This window comes from Miscanthus floridulus, chromosome 4, assembly GCF_019320115.1.
Source record: "Miscanthus floridulus cultivar M001 chromosome 4, ASM1932011v1, whole genome shotgun sequence".
NCBI lineage: Eukaryota > Viridiplantae > Streptophyta > Magnoliopsida > Poales > Poaceae > Miscanthus > Miscanthus floridulus.
This window is the reverse complement of record NC_089583.1, coordinates 41,180,795-41,196,212: the sequence shown is the minus strand read 5'-3', so window position 1 is coordinate 41,196,212 and position 15,418 is coordinate 41,180,795. Positions and strand designations below refer to the sequence as shown.

Below are 15,418 nucleotides of genomic sequence, written 5' to 3'. Positions count from 1 at the left end.
TCTGGCTTGGCTAACGCCTCCTTGTCGCGCCATCTGGGTTGGCGTGACAGTGTTGTCGTGCTAGTGCCGCTGGCGCGACAATCATTTGCACAGCTCACTTAGACCATCGTGTCAGCGTGGCTAGCATGGCTATGTGCTTTTGTCGCGCCACCCTAGTTGGCATGACAGCTGTGTGTATCCAATTTTTTTCATCATTCCACACTTCATCACAAACAAACATCTACACATAGTTCAAACACACATATTGCACATAGTTCATACACAGAGGTCACATATCACATAGACATGATATCATCCACATAGTTCACAAATGTCACAAAGGTCTCACATATCACATAGTTCACAAAGTTCACATATGACATAGTTGACATATAACATAGACTCATCCACATAGTTCACCCACATAGTTCACACATAGTTGGCACATAGTGTAACATCCCGCGCGCAGCGAGCTCTGCCACCGAGCGCCGCAGTCGCTCCGCCAGCAATGTGCTCCTCCTCCCGCGCCTCATTCCTCGATTCCACTCGCCAGCAGCTCTGCCTCGCTCTTCAATACCTGGTGCTCGCGGCTGTGACGCCTTTTGAGCCAAGGTAGCGCATTCTTCGCGCTTCGCCGCTGTCCGTCATGGCGCCGCCGTGCTCGACCGCCGTGGAATGCATCTTCCTTCCCTCCTCCACCCCTTCCTAGTTGCTTGCTCGGGTTCGCCACCTCCTTGCGAACCCTGTGTGCTCGCCCGCTTGCCCTGACTCGGCCAGCAACGGTCGCTGGCCCGCTGGCAGAGTCCGCGCCGCCGTGGCGTCTCTACGCCGGCGTGGCTCCTTGCCTCGGCCGAGCTGGGCCAAGCTGGCTTGGGCCGAAGCCCCAAGCCAGGCCTCCGCCCTCTCCTTCGCTCGGTCTACGCGGGCCGAGTGTGGCCGTGGGCCAGTTGGTTTCCACGGGCCGGCCCAGTAGGAGTAGGAAGATTTCATTTTCAATTTTCTTTTATTATTTGGAAAGAGAAATGATTTGGAAAATGTTTGTATACTCAAATTTGCTACAAATCTATTGAAATAAATTTTGCTAGGTTCCTTGTCACCAGATCTACATGAGAAAATTATTGCATGTCATTTTAAGATACTTTTCTGTAGAGCTTTATTTAATCCTTGATATTGCTAATAACTTGAAAAATGTGTAGAAAAACCTATAGGCTTCAGAAAAATATGATTTCTAAGTTTGTTAATCTTCTTATGTAATGTACTTCCTAGGAAAAATATGTGTTATGCATGTGCTGTAGAAAAATTATGAGGTGTAGTTCAAGTGCCTTTAATGGCTGATTTTTGTTATTTTTGCTAGAGAGCAAAGATTGTATAAAACATGCATGTGATAATTTTTGTACAGTGATTATTTGCTGTGTAGAACATAGGAAAAATACTAACTCTGTTGTTTGACACTTTTTACGGTACAAAGTATTTTCATGTTCATAATCATGCCATAGCTTGTTATTTTTGTGTAGGCTAATCCACTCATTCAAATACCATGAAAATCTGATGGTAGACTACTTAGGGTAGTACTGGGCTATGGTAATTTTCTAAGATTTTTCTAAGCAATAAAAATAGATGTTACTATTCAAACCTATTATTAATTAGGGTTTAATCAAGTGTTGCTTTATGTGTGATTAAGAAATTAGTGAAGCTTTGGTGTATCTTTGAAGCATTTAATAAGATGTGTTGACTTAGCATATTAGTAGTAGAAGAGAATGCAGTAGATGACATGTGCTTGTAGTATATGTTCTTGGATGATGTTGACTACCTTGCATTCAAGCATATCCATTGTATTCATCTCATCCGATGCACCGATGGCATAAGCACTTACACACATTGCATCATATAGGATCGCAAACTAAGAACCTAGTCGTCATACCCGAGGAGCCCAAGGAGCAGCTCGAGGTGCAGCCGCAGGAAGTGCCCGAAGCCGACGAGGAGGACGTTGAGGAACTTCCGGAGTGCCCCGATCACCGCCCGAGCTCCTTCAAGAGAGGCAAGCCCCGAAGCATTTTCTCCTGGTTTGTAATTATTAATTAAATGCTTTACTTTAATTGATGCATTATGTTCAAGAGTTGTTTGCAACCGTTGCTGCATTATACCTTGTCTACCTTTGTTATACTATATCCTTGTTACCCTGGTATCCACAGTCGAGTCAATGCTTAGCTGGCTTAGACCGGTAGAAGTCAGGTGATTTCCTGTCACCTATGAGCTATAGGTGGTTACCTAGATCTGCTTGGATAACTATGTAGTCATGGTATAACTAAGTGTTAAATGAAGTTGAGACCGGACGGAGACTTACATAGTTTTGGACTGTAGTGCTTTCCGTCTGTGTCGATTAAGGACCAGCCGTTGTTGGGCCTCGAGTCATGTCTAACGCATGCCTTACATTTAGCTGGCCAGATAAAGTACCTTCCAACCACAAAGCTAGGAGATTATTCAGGCCGAGTAGATTGCCCGCAGCGCACTATGCCAGAGCAGGTGTGGTAGGACACGGGGGAGAGATGATAAGACCAAAGTGCAGTCGGTCGGCCCCCGGGTACATGTGGTTCCTAGCAAACTCAAGATTCCTAGATAGTTGACTTGGTGATCAATATCTCACTTTAGCGGGTGAGTGAGGTTTGTGTAAGGAATAAATCACCAGCTGGTTAGGAATCGATTCGAATCGCCATCGCTCCTGGATAGTGAGCACTTGACTTGAGTTACTTCATCGTAGTAATGTTAATGGAACACTTGGACAGTTATAATGAATATGACAATATGGAAGTCGTTAATGATCATTGGTTATCATTATTGGCTTAATCACATGTTTGCTCTAGTATAGGTGCAAATCTAGTTGATAGGTTAATAATAATTAACTTGACAATAATGCTTTTGGAAAGGTTCTTGAAGTGCTAAAAATGCTTCTTTTTGCAAATGAGTCAGCTACACTACTATAAAGCCCTTCATAATCCTTGGTGTCACTTATTTTCGGTTATGTCGGGTAAGTCTAGCTGAGTACCTTCTCATACTCAGGGTTTTATTCCTACTTGTTGCAGATGGGCAGATGTATTACGGCTACTATATCAACTGCCTTTATCCTACGATGGGTGATGCTTAGGACCATGGGCATGGTCATTCCTTATGTCTCGTCTGATGCTTTTGTTGGAGATGATCATTAGCTGGCACTATATTTGAACTCCGTGTGAGTGCATGTGGTTTTGGACAAATGGCTTCTGCTACTTTTATTTGAACTCGTTTTGTAATAACTATGTTTAAACTCTGATGTATCTGAGATGTGAACTTTTATGTAATATGTGATGGTGACCACTAAACTTATTACGATCTTGGCTAGAATGTAAGTTGGTTTGAAATCCTTCGTGATTTCACGGACTACCGGGTTATACGGGCTTAAGTTTGCTAAATCGTCTGCTCTGGCGGATGATTTTCTTACTTAATTTCGTATAATTGGTCGGTTCTGTTACACATAGTAAACATAAGATGGAAGCAATTGAAACATTGGGCATGTATCGGTGTCGAGGATGACGCTGGCAGCCTGGATTTGTGGGAAATACATTAGGAGTGCCGACGTCGGAGCGGTCACGGGCGCGTCCACGCACGTTTCATCCTTCACCTCATGTACATGACTTTGAAGTTTGGTGTCAATGAAAGGTGTGCTTATTTTTTTGAGGGGATGAAGGTGTGGATCATGAACCTGAGTCTGTGTAGGCTAAGGAGCATCAGGTTGTTGTGACCCTGTCAACTCGTCTTGATGATAACTTGGGTCTGCTAATTCGTCGTCGTCATCATCGTCGTTGTCCCTATGTCGTCCACGGGAGGGTCCAGGTGTGTCAATGGGCTCCCTTTTCCTTGAACAGGTTAGTCGTGCTGCGTGTGGTTGGGGAGGTGGCACTTGTACATCTTTCGCTCATGCAACTCAACTTTTGAGCCATGCATCGACATGATTTCATCACTTTCTACAAACATGTCATGTAGAATGAGAAATTGTGATATATCATTCCGACTACATTGGAAAACACTTAAAGCTAGGGGTAGTACCTATGCTAATTCTTCAAGGTATGAACCTTCGGTCCCCGCTGCATGTCCAAGATACACTCTAGCCTCATTTGAAAGGTAAGCTAGCTGAGTTTCCTACAGTCCATGCATAATCATTGATACAATGTACTTATGAAGTAAAAGTGTGGCAACACATAGTTCAAAAGGCTTACCATGTAGTTCTCAAGTGGTGCTCTCTCTGGCTGCACGCTGACCCTTGTTATCTCATCGTAGGGGTCGTCATCGTCGCTCTCTCCTTCATCTATTGGAATGCTTGATAACGGAGGATGCACACTGATTTTGGTGGACCTGTGAAGCCATTCTAGGTACTGACAGTACTCGCTGGCCACAGACCGAGCCCCATTAGTAGGATAAACCCTCTCTCGGTACTGAGGGTACCTCCACATGGATAGCCTTCAATTGCCTAAGTTCGAGGTCATTGAACTCCATTCTCAGTGACCCATCAGCTAGAACTCCTAATGACTCCGTAAACCCTACCTCACAAGAATCACTTTCATCCTCTATACTAGGCCCCGACCTATACTTGTCCTCCAACACATCATCTGAAGTACTTGGCCTAGAAGTATAGTCATCTTCATCCGCTGAGGGAACATCAAGTTCATCATCCTCCAATCCTTGGGATATGTCATTCATATCATTTGTCCAATCTCCATTGCCAAACGTTTGTACATTGAAGTCATCATTCAAGGCACCGAGGTCAAATGACCTATGAACTTCCCTAACAATGACCGCCTACAACACTTCATCTTGGGTAACGTTCTCTACAGGCTCCACATCCACATTATCATCCACAGCCACCTCCAATGGGCTACACCCCTTGTCAACAACAACTTCCAGGCACCTAACACTGTTAGTCTTGACAACTTCTTTGTAATCCTTCCATTCATTCTCATATGACAAAGCCATTAACTCATAGTGTGCTCGTTCCTTCCCACAGTCAAATCGACCTCTCAAACTTAATGGCCACCCAAATTTCTCTCGGCAATGGCTAACCAAACCATTTCCTTTAACTTTGCCACCATGAAACAATCACACTAACCGATCCATCTACAAAGCATGAACCAACACATCAACACCACCAACAACTACACATTTTGAAAGGCAATAAACCAACTTATCTAAATCCTTCATGCATCAACTACCTAGGCTCATGCAACACATACTTTACATCCAATCCACGGGCAGAGTATATCATAAACCTAATTTACGCATCAAACTAACAACGAACGCAAAAATAAACCACTAATAACATACCAAATTCCGTAACCCTAGTCATGCAACTAAGAGGCCAAAACATCAGAAAATGGAGGGAGACAACTAGTACTTGGTAGTGTAGGACGGCAGCCGGAGCAAGCTGCTCCACTACCCGGCGGTGGGGGGGTGGGGGGGCGGTCCGGGCACCGGCGTGGGGAGGCGGCGGCGGTGCCTCCCTCTTAGACCCGCCCTGGATGGTGGTACAGAGGGCCGGTCCTCCAAGCCGCTCAGCTCACATGCAGCAAGGACAACAGGGGTAGCGGTGCAGGCGGCGGCATGCGTAGGACGAGCGGCGGAGGCGGCGGTGGCGGCGCCGAGCTCACCCTAGACTGTGTCGGTGTTCACGGGGAAAGGAAAGGAGAGAGAAAGAGAGGAAGAAAGTGGGCTGGGCCTTCTAAACCTAATTGGCCTATCGCGCTAGCCCGCCTAGCGCGACAAGGCCTGTCGCGCCCGAGTCGGTGGCGCGACAGGGTTTGTCCCATCGTCCGCCATGCCACCTCCAATCAACAGTCGACGCCCCTTTGTCGTGCCATCCCGCTAGGCGCGACAAGTCTACCGCGCCGGAGTCAATGGCGCGATAGGGTGGGACCCACCCTCGCCACAGTATGGATCGTTGGTTGATGCCATGGTGGCGTCCCTTGTCGCGCCACATGCACTAGCACGGCAGAGTGGTTTGGTCGTGCCATCCGCACTAGCACGATCAAAGGGGCTACATCTGCTTAATGTTCTTGGGAGTGGTTATTATTAAATTATTTATTTAAAAATGATTAAAAATAAAAAAACCTCGTCGGGCGCCCCTGCAGAGCCCCTAGATCCGGTCGGACCCCACCGGGGGCTCTCTCTAGTCCAATGTTTTCCATCTTAGCATCAGCTACGGGGCCGACGCCCTCCCCAGTCCCCGTCGGAATCCCACTAGCGGCTCTCTCCTATCTAGCATCCTCCGCTTCGGTGCCTGTTGCCAGACGATGCCTCCCTCGGTGTTGGACGTGTGGGCGCCAAATGCGGACCAGGATGGCGGCCACCTCCCCTCCCCCACCCACCTCAGCCTGCAGGAAGGCTCACCGGCGCCGGCAGCCACCCCCTCAACCCCTTCCGGTCTCCCTGTAGGTAGAGGTTCATCCTCCCCCTCTCCCACCTTGCCACCCCCGTCTTCCCAGGACGCCAATCGACAGGCAGATCCAAGCTTCAGCGCTGGGAAGCAATGTCCTTTTCCGGCGACTCCGACTCCGACTCCAACTGCTCAGTGCCCTCCTCATACCTCGGCGCTGCCCGCCAGGCCCCCTCGGTCGAGGTCTCTCCTGCGGCGGCGGTGGCGCCGCAACACACAATGCACCCCGTCGTGGCGCAGGGGTCGAGATGACGACATGGGCGAGGTCGAGCAACGGCGGTGCGACCCGATGAGACGGTGACGTGAGCGAGACAGAGGTGAGGCTGTGCGACAGCGATGAGAAGGCGGAGGGAGGTGGGGCCAGTATATCGCGCGAGCGGCAACGGGTCTAGGTGCGGTTTGGTGCCATGTGTGGTGGTGGTGGGGTCGGCGCATGCGGGTGCTGTCAGTGAAGGTGAGCGGGTCGAGTGAGGAAAAAGTGGGGTACGGCCGGTGATGTTGTCTACACACTGTGCAGCCTCTGTGTTTGGGCAATGGGGTTTAGACATGTGACTCGGATTTGAGGTAACTATGAGTTGAAAGGTAAAATAGAGTTCAAATGTTTTTAGTTTCCGAAATATATTTTGAAAATAGTTTTGAGTACAAATGATTCTAAATTTGAATTTTTGAGATGTTTGACCGTCCCGTGACAAATGGTCTGCCACTGGTACGTAGAAAAATCACGTGACATGTGGGCCACCACTGTTTCAAAATGTTAAAGTGTGTATATGCCAAGGGTTTCCGAATTCAGTAACAAATGGAGATCAGGGAATAAAATGGACTTGTTTGTTTTAGTTGTCAGAAGAGTTGTTGAGGTACTCAGGTCGACGACATTAGGGGGTGTTTTGTTCCACGGACTAAATTTTAGTCTATGTCACATTGAACGTTTGGATGCTAATTAGGAGGACGAAACATAAATTAATTATAAAACTATTTACACAGATGGAGACTAATTTACTAGACGAATTTATTAAGCTTAATTAATCCGTCATTAGCATATATTTACTGTAGCAACACGCTGTCAAATCATAGACTGATTAGGCTTAAAAAATCGTCTCGTAAATTAGTCGCAATATGTGTAATTAGTCATTTTTAATCTATATTTAATACTCTATGTATATATCAAGCATCCGATAGGATAGAGACTAAAATTAAGTCTAAGAAACTAAACAGACCCTTAGTCAATTGCAAGGACTCTTGTCTCCAGGTCTGCTGATTAGTATTATAATCCCAGCATCTGTTGCTGCCGATCGAGTGCAGAAGAAAATAGCACGAGCTCCAGTCACCTCCTTGTGTCAGTCTACTACTGCCTAGGACCAAGGATGAAAACAGGATAAAGACGGATATCACTGATATTATATTTATTTTTATATTTCTGTCCGGATTCGGATTCAAATACGGATAGTATCAATTATGTCGGATAGGATATGATTGGATATTAACATCATAAATATGCGATTTGAGTATTTGGATACGGTATCAGATGTCGGATATCCAAACTCGGATACGGACAGATCTCAACCCCTCTAAACGAATTCGGTTTCGAATACGATCGAAAAATATCCGTTTTCATCCCTAGGACAGTGTAAGCTCACTCTCCGTGCGACACCCACCAGTGGCTACCCACGTACTCCTACGTACGAATAGCAATACAAGAAAGCAATTAAAAAACTGACGACCGTGCCGGCGACCGTAGCGATGCCGTCGGAAGCCGGCGTTCATGAGGAAGAGCCCAGGGAGTCATCGGAGTACAAGCTCCGGAAGCAGCTCTTGCTGCTGGCCGCGCTTGGGGTCAGCGTCACCTACGTGGCGGGGCTGAACCCGCCAGGCGGGGTGTGGCAGCAGGACGGGCCTGCTCTTGCTCCTGCTCCAGCTCCGGCAGCTGCTGGCGGCGTCAGCATCAATGCCGGGGGACCTATCCTCCGGTTCACGCACCGCCGCAGGTTCCTGTCTTTCTACTACTGCAACTCCACGCCGCTCACCGCGTCGCTCGTCGTCATCTTCCTCCTCGATCCTGCTCAAGAACCCCAACAGGGTCCAGCTGGCCGTGCTGCGCCTGGTCATGGTGCTGGACCTTCTTGGCCTCATGGGGGCCTACCTCGCGGGCAGCTGCCGGGACAAGCCGGCCACCGTGTACGCCACATCGCTCGTGCTCGCGCTCTCCGCCTATGTAGGCGTACACATCCTGCAGGGCTTGTCACACGTCTCTCCATCTTCGCCGGCGGCGGCAGAGGAGGTGGAGGTGGTGGATGAAGAGGAAGACCAAGAGGAGGAGGATCGTCGTCGTCCCCACATCGTCTCCTCCGTCCTTCTCAGGCCACGGCGCAAGGTCCTGATGCTGCTCGCCACCTTTGCGACGGCCATCACCTATGTTGCTGGGCTCAACCTGCCAGGGGACTTCTGGGACACGTTCGACGACGGCCGGCGGCAGGGTGGTGCCGGCGGAGGGCACGGGCACCGCTACCGCCCCGGCGAATCACTCGTCGAGGGGCCACCTGAGGATGTTCTTCTACTGCAACACCACCGCGTTCGTCGCGTCCCTCTTCATCATCGTGCTGCTCTTGCACCCGGAGAAGAAGAATAAGCTGACCGCGGGCTCCACGCGGTCCTTGGCGCTGCACGTGTTCGTCCTCGGCTCGCTGCTCGGTCTCATGGCGGCCTACGACGCCGCCGGCAGCTGCCGAGACACTGACTGCAGTGTCTATGTTGTCAGCCTGTTCGGTGCTGTTCTGGCATTAATCTTCCTTACAGTGCTGGTTATCATGTCGGTGAAGGGTCTCAGCTGTGTCCATCCTCGAAACCATGCTCCGGCAGCAGAATCGTCGTCTCACACTGACTGTGATCATCGGTATGTGTTATGTCTGTTTCTGTGTGAAAAATAGTAATGATAATTAATAATTCTTCCCATCCCCTACTCAGATCTACTAAGATTAATTATATCTTGCACTGCAGTCGAACATGTTAAATTATAACCTAGCAAGTAACTAACTTGTGTCCATCTTGGGATTGTGTGCTACCTAGTGTCTATGACGATATGACGACCACGGCAGCCCGTCAATGTCATCCCCACCGCCGCCTCCGGCAACGTCATCGCCAAATGGCCAAGCAGGCAGCGTTAGTAGCATTATTACCGGAGAGGCAGCAACGAGCAGGAACGCAACCAACACGATCCATCTCGAGAAGAAGGCAATAAAGAAGATGAAGTCTCTCATCCTGCTGTTGGCGACCACCATTACAGTACATATATACCAGGCGGGGCTTGTTGGTCCATAGAATTACCGGCTCAGGTGAGTGAATCACTCACCAGTCTTGTCGAGCACCTGCTAGTGTTGTCGAGCACCCACTAGGCGTGTCGACCACGAATAAGCGTTGTCCGTCCCCACCACTACTGGATTCAGGCGCTTTGCCGAGTGCCTAATGCACTCGGCAAAGGCTACTTTACCATCGGCAAAGCCTTTACCGAGTGCAGCACTCGACAAAGAGCCTCCGGTAAAAAATTCGTCGGCAAAGAATTCTTTACCGAGTGTCTTTTATCGGACACTCGGCAAAGTCTTTGCCGAGTGCAATCTCGGCACTCGGCAAAGAAAAGTGACCGTCACGGCGCCGGTTCCGTTAGCACATGCTTTGCCGAGTGCCATATCAGAGGCGCTCGGCAAAGATTTTTTTTATTTTTTTAAAAAAATTTCTTTGCCGAGCGCCCTGCCGGGGAGGCACTCAGCAAAGATTTTTTTAATAATTTCTTTGCCGAGTGCCCTGCCAGGTCGGCACTCGGCAAAGATTTTTTTATTTTTTTTCATAATTTCTTTGCCGAGTGCCCTGTCAGGGCGGCACTCGGCAAAGAGGCTAATTTTTTTTATTCTATATTCACAAACACAGCATATAAGAGATATATAAAACATCTGTGACATCACAAACACAATATAGCTCATATATATCACATCCATCTCATCACAAAGGCAATACCACATATATATCACATGTCGATCACACAATATCTCACATACATGACATCACAAGCATAATAGGTCCAATATCCATCGAAACAAGTCGATAGTCGATCATAGTGCATCACATGTCCATCAAGCGGTGAAAAAGAGATACAAACTACAGGTGGGGAGGAAACTGAGTGCCTGGTGAAGAAAAAGTGTCGACGCCTGCTTGCGCCTGAGATGGGTTATTCGAGCCCACCGACGGAGGCTGCATAAAGGACAAGAGATTGCATCTGTTAGAGTGATCATCTAATGAAAGCACTAGTCGAAGCAATTTGGTTTCATACTCATAGGACTAGCTATAACTGGCGGCAGCGGTGGAGCAAACTGCAGCATAGCTACACCGTGCATTTGCCCAAAGTTCTGCAGGAACGTCGTAATCTCCGCTAGCTGCTTGGCCTGCCTTTCCCGCTCGGCCCGCTCGACCTGTCTTTCCCGCTCGGCCTGCTCGGTCCTCGCCGCTAGGTCCCGCAGCTCCTGAGCCATCCTCTTGTTCTCAGCCTGCAACATTTCAATCGAATGTTTCAGTAATGCAAAGGTAACTAAGTTATTTAAAGATCAATATACGAAGAGTTAAACGGGACTAACCTGGAGTGCGTCGACCCACTGCTGTGAAGGGGACGGCCATTGGCGTATGGCCGGGCCTCCGCTCGGGGTCTGTGCTCGGATCTGGGAGAGGGAGGGAATCTCGCTGGGCTCGAGGGTGTCATCGCCAATCCATTACCGTCCATGCTTCTTGCCTTGTCCGAGCCTCATGACCATCGTCCCATCGATGTCGTCGGTGCTCAGATCCTAGTCTGGCCCATGGACTGACCTTGCCTCCGACACGTACGAACTGATGCGGGTGTGGACGCTCGGGTTGCTGTAGGACTCGGGCGGGTCATCTGGGGTGAAGGTGACAGCGGACGTCGCCTTACCCTTGCGGGCCAGACCATATGCCATGAAATTAGAGATGGACTGGCCACCATGTGACGCCGACTGCGAGAAAGACAACAAGATGATTAGAAGAAACATGCAGAATGGAGCGTCAGAATACTAAAAATTCACGTACCCATGCTTGCTTGTACGCGCCGAGGCTGCGGCTGCCTTGATGGTGTGTGGGGCCTGTCACTGCCATACGCCGCTCCGGCCCCGCCTCGTGGTCCTGGATATAACCCTCCGTGAACCACCTGTCCACGATCATCACCCAGCAGCCCCGATACGACTCGCACCACCATGGAATCATCTACATGTCATAAAGAATTTGAGATGTAAGAAGACCAAATTAAAGCTACCTAATCTCAAAACGAATCAGTATTATTCTTCTTCATTTACCTCAAGGTACTATTCCTGGGTCAGCGTCCTCTGTCTTGCCTGTGTCTTGGTGATCTTCTCACCAAGGTGCGTGGCGTAGTACTTGACGATGCAAGTGAGGCGCTCCTCATAGTGCATGTCGGTGATTCGTTTCCTGACACTTTTCACCATCACCTTCTCCGCCCTATCCTCCTATCCCTCTTCACATCTGAAAAAGTCTACAGACAGACATAATGTTTCAATTCATTATGTCAAAAAAGTCAAATGAATGCGATGTATTGATCAAAGTTGTGCGAGCGAGACTTACCCAGAACTCTCTCCTCACTCGCTCCTGCTTATCTCCACATGCGTCGGGAGCATCTTTGTAGTGGTCCCATGATTTGGCCGACTCAGTGTTCCCCTTGTGCGTGACAATGTCGGGGTAAAAGTGCCTGCACACAAGACCTAGGATGTGGTTGGGGTTGCGTGAGTCACCAGGCGACACAACTAGCCAGTGCCTGCACAAGTCATTAACAAACATTATTAGTTTCTCTGACAATTTTCAACAGGTTATATGAAGTAGCTGTGATAAAATCTAAAGTTACTTACCTATCCCCCTAGGGGCGAATCACTGGGCGTAGGGGAAGAAGCGGAGGCCCACGGAGTTTCGAGGGACCTCGCAAGTAGATCCTGGCCACAGCAGAGGAGTCCAAACCAGCTGTGCCTCCAGCCTCGCATGCCCTGCTGTGCCTCGTCTCCCTCGTCGTCCGTCTGCTGAACCAGCTCCTCCTCGTCGGAGGAGTCCGAGGTATGGCACTCCTCCTTTGGCACATCACGCGGCCTGACTAGAGGAGGCTGGCCCCTCCTACTGCCGCTGCTGCTACCGCTGCTCCTGGCCCTCTGCCTCCTCCCATCCGATGACCCCTCTTCTGCATCCGGATCTGCATCGCGTGCCCTCATGAACCTCGAGTTCACATTCCTTGGCCCACGACTGCCCACCATCTTTGTTTAATCACCTGCAATTAAAAAGAAACAAACAAGACATATTAGTACATGTGTTAAAAATAGATGCTAAATAAATAAACAAAACACGATTACAAAATAACATAGTATTACATGTATTAGAAGTAATCATCATTATTGGGATTATCTAGATCATATGTCTCGTCATCACTATCAAAATTGTCCAAATAAACAACACTGCCCGAAGGTTCAATGTTGCCTTCATCATCATCGTCTAAATATAATCGCTCAAGCATTTCTATGTCCTTGGCATTTTTCACCTCATCTCCTTCTTCCTCGTCATTGACCCTTTCATTGTCTACTTCCATTTCGATTGCCTCGGTTAAGTCTATCACCAACCTCCCTAGTAGCCCATCTTCTTGATAGAACTCTCCTTCATATGTGTTTGGGTTGAAGTTGTAATTTTCATCGTTTGGGACAGCTAGTCTACCATGTGGCGATACCTGGTGCACAATAGCCCAACCCTTAAGAGCCTTGTTGCCTTGGCACGCGTATGGCAAATAATAAACCTACACGGCCTAGTGAGCCACAATAAAGACATATTTTCCTTGATAGACGGAATCTTGTCGAATCTCGACTTGACCAATATTAGGGCTCCGTTTTGTTAGTCGAGGATTGAACCAGTGGCATTTGAACATGACGAGACAAAGAGGTTTCGAAGCATAAAATGAAAGTTCATAGATTTCTTCGATTATGCCATGATACTCGAGGCCATCAGTGCTAGGAGTACAAACTCCGCTGTTTGTGGTTTTTCGATGGGGCCGAGCTCGCTTGTAGCTTGCTGTGTGAAAGCGATATCCATTCACATCATAACCTGAATAAGCTTTCACCTTATTGTTGAAGCCATTTGCAACCTGTCTCAACTCCTTACTCATAGTTGCATCGGTTTGGGCCTGCAAGCGCAAGAATGAAAGATTGCCAGACTAAGTATGCGAAACTCGGAATCTCAAACTAGGTATGAGGTAAATTGGACAATACCTTTATTTTGAACCAAGAAATGAAATCGGCCTCCCTGCTCCTAGACCCTATGAAAGAAGGGTATCGGTTTGCCGTGGGGTAGGACCCCTTGGTTGATGCCAGGATACACGAATAAATTCCCTGTGCAAACAAGAAAGAATCAGTTGGATGCAGAATAGTGACGGCGTATTGAAACAAGTTCATTGAGAACTTACTCAATGAACGGCTTCACCTCGGTTAGGTTCTACAACACATATAGCATGATACTGCGCCACTCTTCATTATCCAACCTCTTATTGGTTGATCCACTTGCGCTTCCGAGTTGCCCTTGGAAAAGGCTGAGGTTGGATTCATTCTCGTCAGCATTGTAGCAAGGGAGTGGATTATGCACGCTAGGAAGGTTCATTGTGTAGTAGAGCTGTGTGAAGTTTGTCACCTCCTCCAGAATGGAAGCCTCTGCAATGGAAGCCTCAATTTTGACTTTATTTCTACATTTTTTGCGAACAGTCTTTAGACATCTCTCGATTGGATATCACCAACGGGCCTGCACGGGCCCCCCCCATACGTGCCTCATACGAGAGGTGCACAATCAAATGCTGCATCGACAAGAAGAAGCCAGGTGGAAAGATCTTCTCCAACTTACAAAGCAACTCAGGTGCCACTTTCTCCAAGTTTGCAACCACGGTCCGAGATAGCTCCTTGGCACAAAGCTGGCGGAAGAAATAGCTCAACTCTACAAGCACTAGCTAGACATGCTCAGGAACATAGTCTCGTACCATCACCGGAAGAAGCCGCTCAATTCATACGTGGTAGTCATGACTCTTCATCCCGTTGACTCGCATAGTGCCTAAGTTCACTCCCCTTCTCAGGTTCGCTGCATACCCATCAGGGAACATTAACGCCTTGATCCATCATAGTACTTCCCTCCTTTGTTTGGGTTTTAAGACAAAATCGGCCTTAGGCCTTTTCCAGTTCTTGCTATTTGTAGGAGGCCGCATCTCTTGCTGTGGTCTATCGCACAACGTCGCCAGGTCCACTCTAGCCTTAGGGTTGTCCTTAGACTTGTCAGTGTCCAAGAGTGTTGCCCAAAGTGCCTCAGCGATATTCTTTTCAGTGTGCATTACATCAATGTTATGGGGCAGTAGGAGGTCATCGAAATAGGGAGCCTCGTCAAGCCAGACTTATGAGTCCACATGTGTTGCTCACCATATCCCACAAAACCACCTTCTTTATTGGGCACAAGAGCATCTATCTGAGCATGAACCTCGGCACCAGTCTTCAAGTGCGGTCTAGGGTCCGTGACTGCGACACCTTTCGTAAAGTTCTTGGTGTCTTATCAGAATGGATGGTTGGAATCTAGGAATTGACGATGTTGATCGAACGACAAATACTTGCCACCCTTCTTCAACCAAATGAACCTCACAGCTTCCTAGCATATTAGGCACGGGAACTTCCCCTGAACACATCAGGCGCTGAATAACCCATACGCTAGGAAGTCATGCATGGAGTATTGGTACCAGACGTACATTTTGAAGCTTTGCTTTGTAGCTCAGTCGTATGTCCATACCCCTTCATTCTAAGCTTTGATCAATTCATCAATCACAGGCTCCATAAACACACCCATATTCTTTCTCGGGTGTCCAGGAATTATCAACGTCAAGATCACGTTATGTCATTGAAAGGTGACGCTAGGGGGGAG

The 15,418-nt window shown here is 48.3% G+C and overlaps 1 pseudogene; it reads left to right on the top strand.

The window, feature by feature from the left end:
* Window positions 1-8,176: 8,176 nt before the first annotated feature.
* LOC136548422 (uncharacterized) lies at window positions 8,177-9,751 on the top strand (annotated as a pseudogene).
* Window positions 9,752-15,418: the final 5,667 nt, after the last annotated feature.